The sequence below is a fragment of the Calidris pugnax genome, unplaced genomic scaffold (assembly GCF_001431845.1).
Source record: "Calidris pugnax isolate Ruff unplaced genomic scaffold, ASM143184v1 scaffold28, whole genome shotgun sequence".
Taxonomy (NCBI): Eukaryota; Metazoa; Chordata; class Aves; order Charadriiformes; family Scolopacidae; genus Calidris; species Calidris pugnax.
The window spans coordinates 5,639,791-5,652,118 of record NW_015090842.1 but is presented as its reverse complement, the minus strand read 5'-3'; positions in this window follow the sequence as shown (position 1 = coordinate 5,652,118).

The following is a 12,328-nucleotide window of genomic DNA, read 5'->3' as shown; positions in this document are numbered from 1 at the left end:
CTTTTATTATATACTGATACATAGGTTAAAAATGAAGAAGAGTATTATGAAGTGCCTACTCAACCAGTGAACTTTTCTTGTGAAACAGAAAGTCACAGCCATGTGGGATTTTTCAGTAACAGAACTTCCTCCAGTTTGCCATCCCTTATTATTTTGGGTTTTTTTTCAGATGAGTTAGAAGTTCATGAAAGAAACTGAGGGTCACTAAAAGACTTTCTGTTGATTTCAATGAGCAGTTTCTTGAGTCTCCTAATTTTGTGTTGTAAATGGCCAGACTTTGCAGGAAAGCTTTTACTGCCATATCTCCTACAAACCACTGCTGGTAGACTTCTGCAGATGGGTCTTATTTGTAGGTGGAGATATGGGATATGGCCTGCCTTGTGTGTTAACTTCAGTAAAATATTTACATTGCAAACAGCTTCTTGTTTTGATTTTTTACCACCTTTGGAAGCTGTGATCCTGCTGTCTGAAGAAGAGTACTGTAAATCAGCAGTCACTTTCATCATATTTTTGTTTAAATGCTTATTGCAAATGTTGAATATAGATGTTCAGCATACCTCCTATCATTTATCCTACAAGTGGTAACAGTCCTGGGTTATTTTGCTGAAGGTGTCCACTATCTGTCATCACTGCAAAGCAGATTACGTATATTGCCTATAAGTTGGGGTTTATCTAGTTACTTAACTATTAATATCAATAATAATGGATGTATATAGTATATGAATTTTTCCTTCACTCTTGAAGTAGTGAATTAGGTCAAAAGGTGAATCCTGAGTTCACTTTCATAACCTTTTGCTGCCTGTCACAGGATTTTCACAGTCTCTTCTCACCTGCTGTTTGAGACTGTCTGGGTCAATCCCCTTACGATGGTCATACGCCAGGGAAGAGAATCCTATAAATGCTCTTGAGGCAGGGATGGAGCTGATTAAATGATGATTAACAACCTGATCAAAGAGCTTGGAAAAAAATATTCTCATCAAATATAGAGCTCCCCTCCATAAAGGGGAGCAAACACAGAGGAAATACCATTTTTCTTACCTGCTAGGTAGTTTTCAGAAGGCTCACAGACCGATGTTAGCCTGGTGAATTGGAATCAGCAGGTGCCCCTTTCTCACTCTTTGAGAAGATGTTCGTGGTGAAGTTGCCTGAAATGCAAAGCTGTGGTGATAGAATAATGCTGTAACGGAAGATCAAACTCATTCTTTCTGCTACATTAGTCTAATTTTTGTAATGCCCTCCCATGAGCATATAAGATCCTTGATGCATGGAGCAACGCTGGCATAAGTTATTAGCTCCCTGCCCCAATTTGTTTGTTCATCCTGAATCGTTGTAAAATGTGTTTGTTTCAGACTAAAGCCTCTGCTTTCTAATTAGATATCAGTAAACTATTTTCTGTTGGCTTGGCTTTTTTTCTGTAAGAATACTTGAGAGAAGAAGCTGAATTATTTGGACTTTAAAAATTATCTTTTCAAGAATTAGGGTTTGGGATCCATTGCAAATATCTCGCTGTCTCCATCGGCACGGAATTACAGAGATTGCTTGTTTGTGGTAGCAAACCAGTGAGTAAAAGACTTGGAGCATAAGCTTTGTGATAGATATTTCCGAAACTATGGTGATCAGTATTTACTGTTAAGTCTGGCAATGTGTTATAAATTAATGATGACTCAATTTTTCCTTTTAAATTCATTCATCAGAATGTCCGAATTAGATTATACTGACTCCAGGCTTTTGCTTTAACAGACTGTAAACCCCTGTGGAAAAATGCTATGAAATTTAATAGGAACAAGAATAGTAGGATTCTACAAGAATTTTAATAAAGTCCCACAGAAACTTTTAAAATTACCCCTAGAACTAAACAGTAAGTGATACCTTAGATAGACTTTTGAAATAGCTCATAAAATTGTATAGCAGTGATACAACTTTCTAGAAAATTATGTAGGATTTTAGGGGAAAAAAACTCTCAAAGCATCAAAAGACTGTCATTTTTTAATTTCCAAAAGAATGTTTCCATACAGGAATATTTGAGTCTAACCTATCATTAAGATGTCAGATCTAGAATGGAAAAAACCCAGGTAGAATACAGCGCCTTTTAGTCTGCTTCAGTTAGTTTGACATTCCAAGCATTGCCATCTCGTTTGAAATGGGTGCCGCACCTTGTGGCCAGCCTGAAACCTTCAACTGCCTTCTGGCTTCAGCTGAGCCCTCAGAAAAAAATAATATTGATGCTTATCAGTTCTGTTGGAGGTATTTCCTTGTATGCAGGAAGATTCCATTACCCAGCCCATCCTTTCCATACGACTGGGACAATTTATTTAGAAATTGTTCAAGGAGTGAGAAGGTTTCGATAGGAAGAGAAAGAAGGAGCTGCGCTGTGAGTTCCTTACCTAGAAAAGATCAGCTCCAAAGAAAGATGGAAGAACATTTTTACCTTCTTTGTGGGGCAACTGCACAGTGCAGTGATGTTTGGTCCCGATGACAGAGCTTTCCGCTCCGCAACTGAAATCATGGAATGGTTTGGGTTGGAAGGGACCTTAAAGGTCATCTAGTTCCAACCCCCCTGCCCTGGGCAGGGACACCTCCCACCAGACCAGGTTGCTCAAAGCCCCCTCCAACCTGGCCTTGAACCCCTCCAGGGATGGGGCATCTAGTCCAAATCTAGTCCAATAAAGAATTTCTTTTCTCCAGCTGAGCACATATTGCACATCGTCACACAAGAGGCACCTCCGACATGAATAAGAAAGCAAAACAAAAGCCTTTGTGTTGGCTGGTGGAGCTGGGATGAATCAGCGGCTGGGTGTGGAAATCTGCCTCCGACCTTACCCCCAGAGCACAGCTTCTGATGAACCCAGCTGCTCTCTGAAGTCCTTTCTAGAAGGGAATTACAGAGTTTGATCATCACAAAGCCTTTCAAAACATAAAACGTCAATTTGAACTTCACTTCTAAAATCTTGCTTTCCGTGTTTGATGGGAATAATAGTTAATATGGTTTTGGGCTTTGACTTAAGACAACTTTTTGGCATTTCAAGAATCATAAATGTGCTGGTTTTTTTTGTAGCTGCGTCTCCTGAGTTTTGTACACAAACATCACTCAGATGAGATGAACTTTGCCATCATGTTTTTCGCTGGCAAGATGATCGGGCTGTGTTCTAGAACGTGAATTTCATTTCCCATTTCGTTCCATGTCCCTACTTTTAAAGGTGTTTGGAGAACTGTTCCTGACCTCCTTTTTCTATAACTCAAATCACCTTTTCCTTTCCTTTGGCATGATTTTTGGATTTTTCCACTCTTTCTCCAAATTATTTCAATTCTAAGGAGGTGTTAGTGTATTTTAATTTGCCTGTTTTATTTTTGTATTGGAGGACTTCAATAGGACTGTGGGGTTTTGGTTTTTAAATAACAGCTACTTCTATTGTTAATATTCAGAAGAGATGGTTTGACCTATAAGCTTGACTTTTGTGATCGTTTCTGGAAACTTGTGAGCCATCTGCTAGGTATTTTAAAGAAAAATAGGTGTCCATAAAACTTAGGGAGGCATCACTGATGTCTGCAAATCCGTTCCTTAACTTTTCTACCTTAAAGAACAAATGATTCGATATTCTGTATTTCCTAAGCGAGAAGCTATACCTGCGCTTCAAATTTAACTTAAAGCAAATGCAGCAAAAATTCATGAGGTTCATTATGAAAACAGAAGGTGTTTTGATAAAATCACTGCGTTGCCAACTGGAATGTGATGGAGTTACTTTAAGAAAGGTCAGCCTTTGGTACAGTTGGTTTTAAAGGGTAGCTCTTACCTCGCAGCCTCTGGTAGCAATAAAAGCCATTCTCTTCTGCTTTGCCTAATGCTTTTATACTTTGGAGAACGTTACACCGTAACCACGGTTTATGCAGTAATTGCCTTCCTTGGGATACTCCCGGTGTATGAAGCACATTGCTCACAAATAAGGGTTTTCACATGCTGAGAGGAAATTGGCAAATAGTTTGAATACATAATAGGGACTATACTAAGGTTTCCATTAACTACTCCAGTAGAAAAATGTTGCAGTGGTCAAATATTTTGCTCTTAAAGAGCTGGCTAACAACAAGGAATGTGATTCTGCTAGATATGACATCTATTTATAACCGATAAAAAATGAGATGCCTGCTCAAAACCAAGCGTAGGGGATGGCATTTGCCAAAAATACTGGGTTTGGTGTAATTTTCCCCATCTATGTCAATGGTAGAATTCACAGTGACCTCAGTGTTAGCAGAATGCATCCAAACACGCATTCCTTTAAAAAAGTTACCAAGAGAAAATGTTAACTCCCCCAAAACATGCAGCTTTTACTGCTGCTATTACTTTTAATATTAGACTAAATTTGTGAGGAAAATTATTCAGCTTAAGAAAAGTCATATCTTACGTAGGTAATCTATTAATTATAAAAGGTGAAAATAAATGTAAATTATTGAAAATGTCACTAACAACTTAGTGTAAGTAAAGCACTTGAGAAAAGTGGTGAAATAGTTGTCACATCCTGAGAATAATATTATTGGCATTTCTAAAAACTTGGCAGAAATTAATATTTAATTATGCATCACCTACTCTTTTATCTTGCCTCTGCTGCAGTCCTGTTGCTTGGAACTAGAAAAGCAACTTCAGTGGAGGAAGTAAAGTAGGCTCTTTCATACTTCTTCTCCAGCAAAGCCCAAAGCTGTAGCGTATGAAGGCACAGACCCCAGTTGGTGATGCAACCAGAATCGTTTATTATAACCAACAGGCAGCTTATATAGTACCAGTGGATCTTCTTTCCCAACCCACACACCCCTGCAAGCCCCAACTGCCAGGGGGACAGAATTCCCCTCCATCAGTGAGGAGCACCAGGCATTGTTTACAGGTCTGGAGATGCTCATGGGCCATCTTCTGCCATTGTTCCTGCTTCTTCTTCTGGTCTCTGCTTCTTCCACAATCCTGTTAACCCCTTGTTCTCCCACACAAAGCCTTCACACAAAGGGCATCAGCATTTATAAAACATGTAAAAAATGAGTCTCCTTGTTAACTGATATCTGGCACAATTCTTGGACTGGATTCTGACATTCTGGGCTGTGTGTTCCATTATACAAAGGGCACGGGGTTTGGCCACAGCCAAGAAATCCTTTCCTGTAGGAGGGACTCTCTGCTGGGGCTTCAGAGCTGGACCTCAGCCCAGGAGCTCTGTCCTTACTAATATCTGCTCTGTCTTCTGCACCAAGCAGAGCCCTCATGAAGGAGAGGATCTGTTTCTGGCTAATAGTTTCCTTGCTGTGTTTCTAGGTCTCCAATACGATCACAAATCCATAAAAAGGGAAAGCAGGGTTCAGAACACCATGTCTCCTATGACCTTATTTCTTTGTCCAGTTGTGAGTATTAAATATCTTATCCAGAATTCTAACGCCAAGGTTAAAATAATTCCTTCTTGAACTAGTTTGCAGTGATGAAGTAGAATTGTTCAGGAGACAGATTGCTCTGAGAGCGGAAGATTATTAAGTGCAATTCACTTTGTTAAACGGAGCAATATGCATTGCTAAATTGAGCTTTTCTCATTGCTGGGTGGTCATTCTTCTAGTTGCGTGGTGAAGCGAGGGGATTGGAACCAAATTCCCTGCTTGGATCTGATCATCACACCGATTCCCGCCATCTGAGCTCCTAATTATGATTTATTAAGAGCTTGGCATGAAGCCCAGATCTCTTAAGGAACCAGAATTCAGTGTCCCCACTGGAATAGTGACAATTCACGTGTCGGAGCATGTAGCAGTGGTGGATCCCGGGGTGTCAGCCCACCGGGTTACGTGACAGCGAGGCTTAATCACACCATCACCAACACTGGTTGTGCTGGGTGGCCTGGCAGGGCAGGTCTGACCAACCTCCACCAGTCACCAAATGTGACCCATAACTAAAAAAATAACCAGCCGTTTGTGTTTTCTTAATTGTGGATGGAAACGTCTGGATAAATGTCTCAGTTGACATAAATTGCTCTGCTTTGGGTACAGCTCTGTGGAGACGGGGCTTTGCTGGAGAGCTGGATGATTCAGTGGACTGGGAAATGACTGTCATTTCCAATGGAGCTTTTGTGTAAGTAGTGGAAAACTTTTCTGTGCTTCCATATTCATGGAATCTGGAGCAAATCCTTGCAGAAGTAGCAGTTCCATCCGGTTTTTTCCATGGTGGAATTGTGGGATTCTGGAGCAGGAAGGGGGCAGTGACACTGACCTGAAAGTGTAGGTAGTAGTGAGATTGCAACAGGGGAGCATGAGGCAAGGCCCCAAAGGGGGGCTTGATGTGCAGTCAACTTGCCATTCTTCTTCCCAGGAACCTGAAGCTACACGGTATCTTTTGGAGAATTTTTGGATCGTAGTTAATTGTAAACAGCAAGGTAGGATGGTTTTTAAAGTACTCCTTAGTTAGATACTGAGCAGCCCATAGAACTAGAGTAATTGTCTCCATTAGTTACTAACTACTCAGTTATTATATTTTAAAAAGCAGATAAAATTTCCTTCCTTCCCTGGTATAATGCTGTTCAACTAAGTTCTCTGGAACTTATTTTGTGGATGGCACCATTAATGTGACTCTTCCAACCTATATTAAGATACCATTTTCTCCAGTTAAACATGTTTCAAAATTTCTGACTGGACTATTAAGATGTTTTCGGAGAGGGAAAGATGCAAAGCTTACCTTAACATCCTTTGTCAGAAAGAAATCTCAGAGTTCATTTAGGCCTAGTGTTGACAGAATGAGATGAAGGAGTGACTCCTTTGGAGTCAGGCTCATCATTTCAACCAGTAGAAGATGGATCCTTTTCCCTGGCTGTTTGCAGTGGTAAATATTAACCTACAAGAATTTGGCAGCACAACGAGACCATTCAGCTGACTGATACCCTGCACTGAACGTATGGAGAATCATCATGTGTTTGAGGCATCATCTCATGGCTTTTGCCATCATTTACCTTCATCAGCCTTTTAAATAATGAAATAATTTTACTTGCCAGAAAATGTCTGTATGGACAAAGTTTGACAACATATCTAAATGCCTGCCTTCATGTATGGTTATACATTAGTTCTTCTGGAAGACTATTCAAAGACTGCACCCTTCAGATTTACAAACCTATGGAATAACTTTGGTATAATCATGTACTGAGTATCTAGAAGAGGAGGAAAAATCAGATTAAATGTTAGAGGTGTTTTCCTACCACAGGGCCAGTTCTGCCCTTCATGTGAAATGCAGGTGACCTGTACGCAGCTGCAGAGGAATTTGACCTTTGAACAGAATTTTCTCAGCAATGACTAGGCACCTTCTTTTGTTTTTAATAGGGTCATATAAAACTATCACCTTAATTAAAAGGAAAACTGTAATCACTTGGCCTTCTGCTTAAATTTCAGGATCCTCTTGTTCCTTGGTTTGTTGAATGATGATACTGTCTTTTCTTTCACACTGGTACTCCCTCTGTTCAGGAACCCTTCCCCTTCCTTCAGCTGGAATTACCATCACGGTCAGAATTAGGGCTCACTCATCACTAAGTATGGATTTTATAAATTCTTTACACTTCCTTCCTCTAGATACGATTGCATACTTCTTTCCTAAGGAAGGGTTGGCTTCAAATTCCATCAATAGAAACTGTTTCAATTGTAATCTGTGACTGACAACTGCACACAAAGAAACATTTAATGTGATTGTCAAAGTCCCAGGGTTGAAATGCCGTAAGTCAGAAACAAATAGTCTTGGGAAAGGTTAGTGGTGATGCCTATAAAAAAGGTACCAAAACTGCCCCGTACTTTTACTATCAATAATTACCAGACTTTTTGTAGACAATTCATTTAAGCAGACTTTTCTCTTTCCTGCCCTTTGTGAGATTAAAACGTGGTAAATGAACTGAAGTTAAAAGATTAGCTAACAGGAGTAGACTAAATTTTGGAAGCTCAGCAAATAAAAAATTGCGGGTGAATTGCATTGACATTACCAACAGTGACATTTTGGGCATTGGCTGCTAAAGAAGCTAGAATTTAATATTTCAATTTCTGCACAAGAAACCTAAGGAGTTTCCTGCATTCTTAAATGCAGGTTGCTGTATTCATTTTCAGAGCCATTCTCTTCTTGTACAAAATGCTGTCCTCCTTCTGCACAATTGAGTTGTTTCACAATTGTATTGCACAGCAGACAGGTTTCCTGTAAATTGACAAATAATGCAGGTCTTTGGTGTAATGTAGAAAGCGGTCTTGAAGCGTGGACTTTTAGCCCCTGTGGAGATTTGACTTTTTGTGGACGAAAATTGTTTGTGGACTTTTCCCTTGTTTGGCAGTGAGATGATCAAGTAGATGGTGTTAAAAAACCCCCAAAACTCTAGAAATAGTTTATTTCACATGTTTAATTGTGTAAATTAATTTAATTCTTTGAACGTATTTTTGGGGAATGTGCCTTCGGGGCTTTGACTAGGTAAAGATGAAAATAATGCAGAATGATCATACAGTTCCCATACTACTTTTTTTTTCTTTTTTTGGTTTTTTTTTGGAGCAGGGATGTATCAGAAATGTCACCCCTTGAAATGGGAGGTGAAAGCTCCAGGTGGGGAGCCGGGCTGAGGGCAGGCTTTCCCCTGCCCAGCGGCGCGGGCTGCTGGGCTGGAGGAAGGAGGCAGAGCCAGCGGCGTGACCCTCCTGCCTATAATTAGCTCCTGATGTAAACGACGGAGTTAAGCCCTAACTACTCAACTTTCAGAAAACTGCTTTTGTCACTGCTTGATGCGTGCTGGTCCACTGAGCAAGCAGGTATCAGAGCTAATCCTAAAAATGCGGTGTTATTTTTACAGCGACCTTTCGAAATAACCTGAAAGTGGTGTCATTTGGATCAAATCAGAGCTGTTGGGAGTTCATTAGGCTCATGTCACTGTGCATTTGCCTCCAAAACATTTAATCAAATATCCCCAGTACTCATTTAATGCACTTAATCTAAGGTGAGGCTATCTTCTTTTGCATTTAAAATAAAATCATAATATGTTTTGGCTTTGGCGTGAAAAATAGAAAGGAAATATTTAGCTATTTTGCTTTTTCTAAGGGTTGAAATGACAACGTCTGTCTTCATCAGAATGGAAAAATCACCATTTAGTTGTCACTTAAAGTTTATCCTTTAAACTTCAGATATCCCAGCATTACTTTTTCTGAGGCTGTAGCTATTTTCAAATTACTTTTCTGGGAGTTGAAAAGCATGCAGCAAAAACATGTCTTAGTTACAGAAATAACTTAAAACTAATAGTATTCTGAAAAAAAGCACCAAGTTACCCTGTACTTGAAAGCAGATTGATAATTAAACTGAACAATTTAAAAAGTAAAAAAAAAACAAAGCAATTTGGAAAGGAAGTCATTTGTATAACTAGCAAATATTTAAATAGAACGGGACTATTTCCTGCAGTGTAGGATTCTTTGCAGGGTGTTTCAAACAGTTGAACTCACAACAGGAAGTAATTTGCTGTTGAAAATAAGATCACATGAAACTCACTGCCTATAGTGATAAAAGGGAAGTACTTCACTTGGTAAAACTGCTAGTTAACGTGGAGGCATCAGAGCCGTTTAATGACACTGTATTTTAAATGAGTTTGGAATGTTAGAAACAGGAGCAGAGAAGACATGACAATCACATGTAACAAGCATTAAACGAGCACGGGTCCCACCAGACATCAGATTGCATGAAATGGCTGTTGGAGAACATCAAAATCTTTATTATAGGTGCCTGGAAGTGGGAAACCAATTAAAAAAGGATGTTGTAGATCTCCGCACTGTCACACACACAGAAATAATTGATGACAGTGAATAAAATTCTTTCTAAATTCCTACACAGGCCAAGGTGTGCTTATGGAGCTGTAAGTCTACAATTAAAACCACTTTGCATATTTCCTCTAAAGTGACCGTGGGAAGGATGATATTTGACAGTGTCTGATTATGCGCTTGGAGACAGTAAACCATAATACTTATCATTCTGAAGTATCGCCCTTTCAGGTGGCAATGGGGCAATCTTTTCCAGAGGTTGAGGAAAAAAAGTCAATTCTTAGTATTAATCAATGCAGAAGGATTAAAGCCTTTCTGGAGTTGATGGACAGAGTCCCTCCTGTCAGCTCCTGTCAGTTACTGCCTGTGCCCAATTTACTTTGATAAGAGAAAATATATTTATATACCCCTTTATATTTGATTTTGTGCCCTTTTAATGTTTTTTTTTTTTTTTTAATCATGTTGTCACCCTTGAAGGACCTCTGAGACTTTGAAAGACTGAAGCTGCTTCTTCACCCGCATCCTTATATTCTTAAAATACTCAAGGCAGGACCACCACTTTTCCCTAACAGCCTCTTTTCTTAGGGCCTAATGCCAAAATTAATAGCAATCGTTCAGTTGACTTTGGTAGCCCTTGCATCTAGTTTTAAAAGATTAGATCTGTTGAGTACACCTTTGTAAGGAAACATTCTTAGAAAATATTGACCCTCACTCATTCCTCCTCTGGTATGGCCAGGCAGTGCTCAATGGTATTTGGGTGGTAGCTTGGCCATTCGATAACAATAGGGTCACCTGCTCTAATCTGTGCTTAATTCCCCAGTGTGACAGTGTGACATATTCCTGACACGTGGGGCTGTGGTAACATCCCCTTTTTAATCTATAACAAAAGAAATTTAGTTCTGTGCTTCGGTGTTAAATTACTATTATAATCTAAATTTTAATTAAGTCTTTGCTATATAAACATGGCATTTTATATAATATTTTATTTGAAGGAAGTCACTAGAAAGATGTTAAAGTAATAGTGGAGATCAAATACATTTGGATTCATTCTAGGGGGAGCAATGATCTTGTTTCCAGGTGTAACACACCAGCATGATTTTTCAGGTTTTTTGTACTGTGTCCAACTATGCCCATACATATGTAAAAATAATTTTCATTTCTAAATTAATCACAAATGCTTTCTCAGTGGAAGTGTTGTTGCTTAGTGTCCTGTGTTTCATTTTGCCGGGAGTCATACAGTGTCTTCCTTCCTCTCACCCAGATCAGTTGGACTTTGGTAATGAAGCCAGTTGGAATTACTCGACCCTTGATTAGTTGCTCCCTGTATTTGTACAGGGTGTTATGACCGGAGGGAAATTCGTTTGCTTTCTTGGGATATCGTAGTATAAATGTCCCGTATACCCAGTGCAGCACAGGATTATACCATGAGGAACTATGACTGCTCCAAAAGATGAGTAGTCCCCAATGTAAGTGGGCTGCAGGCCAGGAGAGAGGAGTTTGTGCAGCTTAGGAAGTTTGGCTCTTTTTGTTTCTTTGCCCAGAATCCCAAAGCAGCAGCCTTGGATCCCGCTACTGAAATCAGCTCACAATACACATGATGTAATTATTTCGTTCCCCAAGTTCCTGTCCAGTTGGGACTCTCATTAAGGTGAAGATTTCACCAGTAGAGTGAAACTAGTTGAAGTTTTATTTCCCACAGCACTTGTTAATTTTGCAGTTTCTACTCAGAGTTTTCCAAATACTCTCCTTTAATCAGGACATGCCTTGTTGACACAAGTTATTTACTTAGTAAGCGTGTCATACCTCAACATTTATGCATATTCATGGAAACACAGAAAAGATTATGGTATAAAAGTTGCTTCAGACCCAATGCAATCACGTACCCGCTGATCATTTACATGTGTATTACACAACTATTTATTCAGCCTTTAAAAGGGGAAAAATCAGTTACCAAAGCAACTGCTATATTGTGTGTTACTAATGCTATTTTTAAGATAAAGAACATTGGTAAGGCACATATCTCAGTATCTCTTAGGAACAAGTACACACTTTGCAAAGGGGAAAAACACCAGAACTATTATAATCACTGGATTTGTAGAAAAAACAAGTTCAGACCCATTTGCTAAGTATTTCCTTATAATTAAGTTTTATCACCAGGTTTACAGCATTGTAAAATATTCTCACAAGACTTTTAGGTAATATTCCAGAAAAAAAAACCAAAGGGAAATAATAGATGACAGCAAGGGCTAAGTGAAATATGTTTGTGTTCAGAGTAAGTCTGGTAGATCAAGCGATATTTGCAATCCAAAGTGTGCAGCCTAATGTGCAAGATTTCTATCATTATAGAAGAAGACTCTGTGTAAATACAAGCTACTGATGATAGTTTTTTCCTTTACTTTCTGCTCAGGCAGTAGAACACTCCGCTGTGGCTGCTCGGAGAGTTGAGAACATAGTGTGCTCTGTATTCCTTGCCACAGAGCAAAAGCTTGGGACAGAAGATGTTTGCATATCACTGTTACGGGCTGAACAACTATGATTCTGTGTCATAGTGGAAAATAATAGC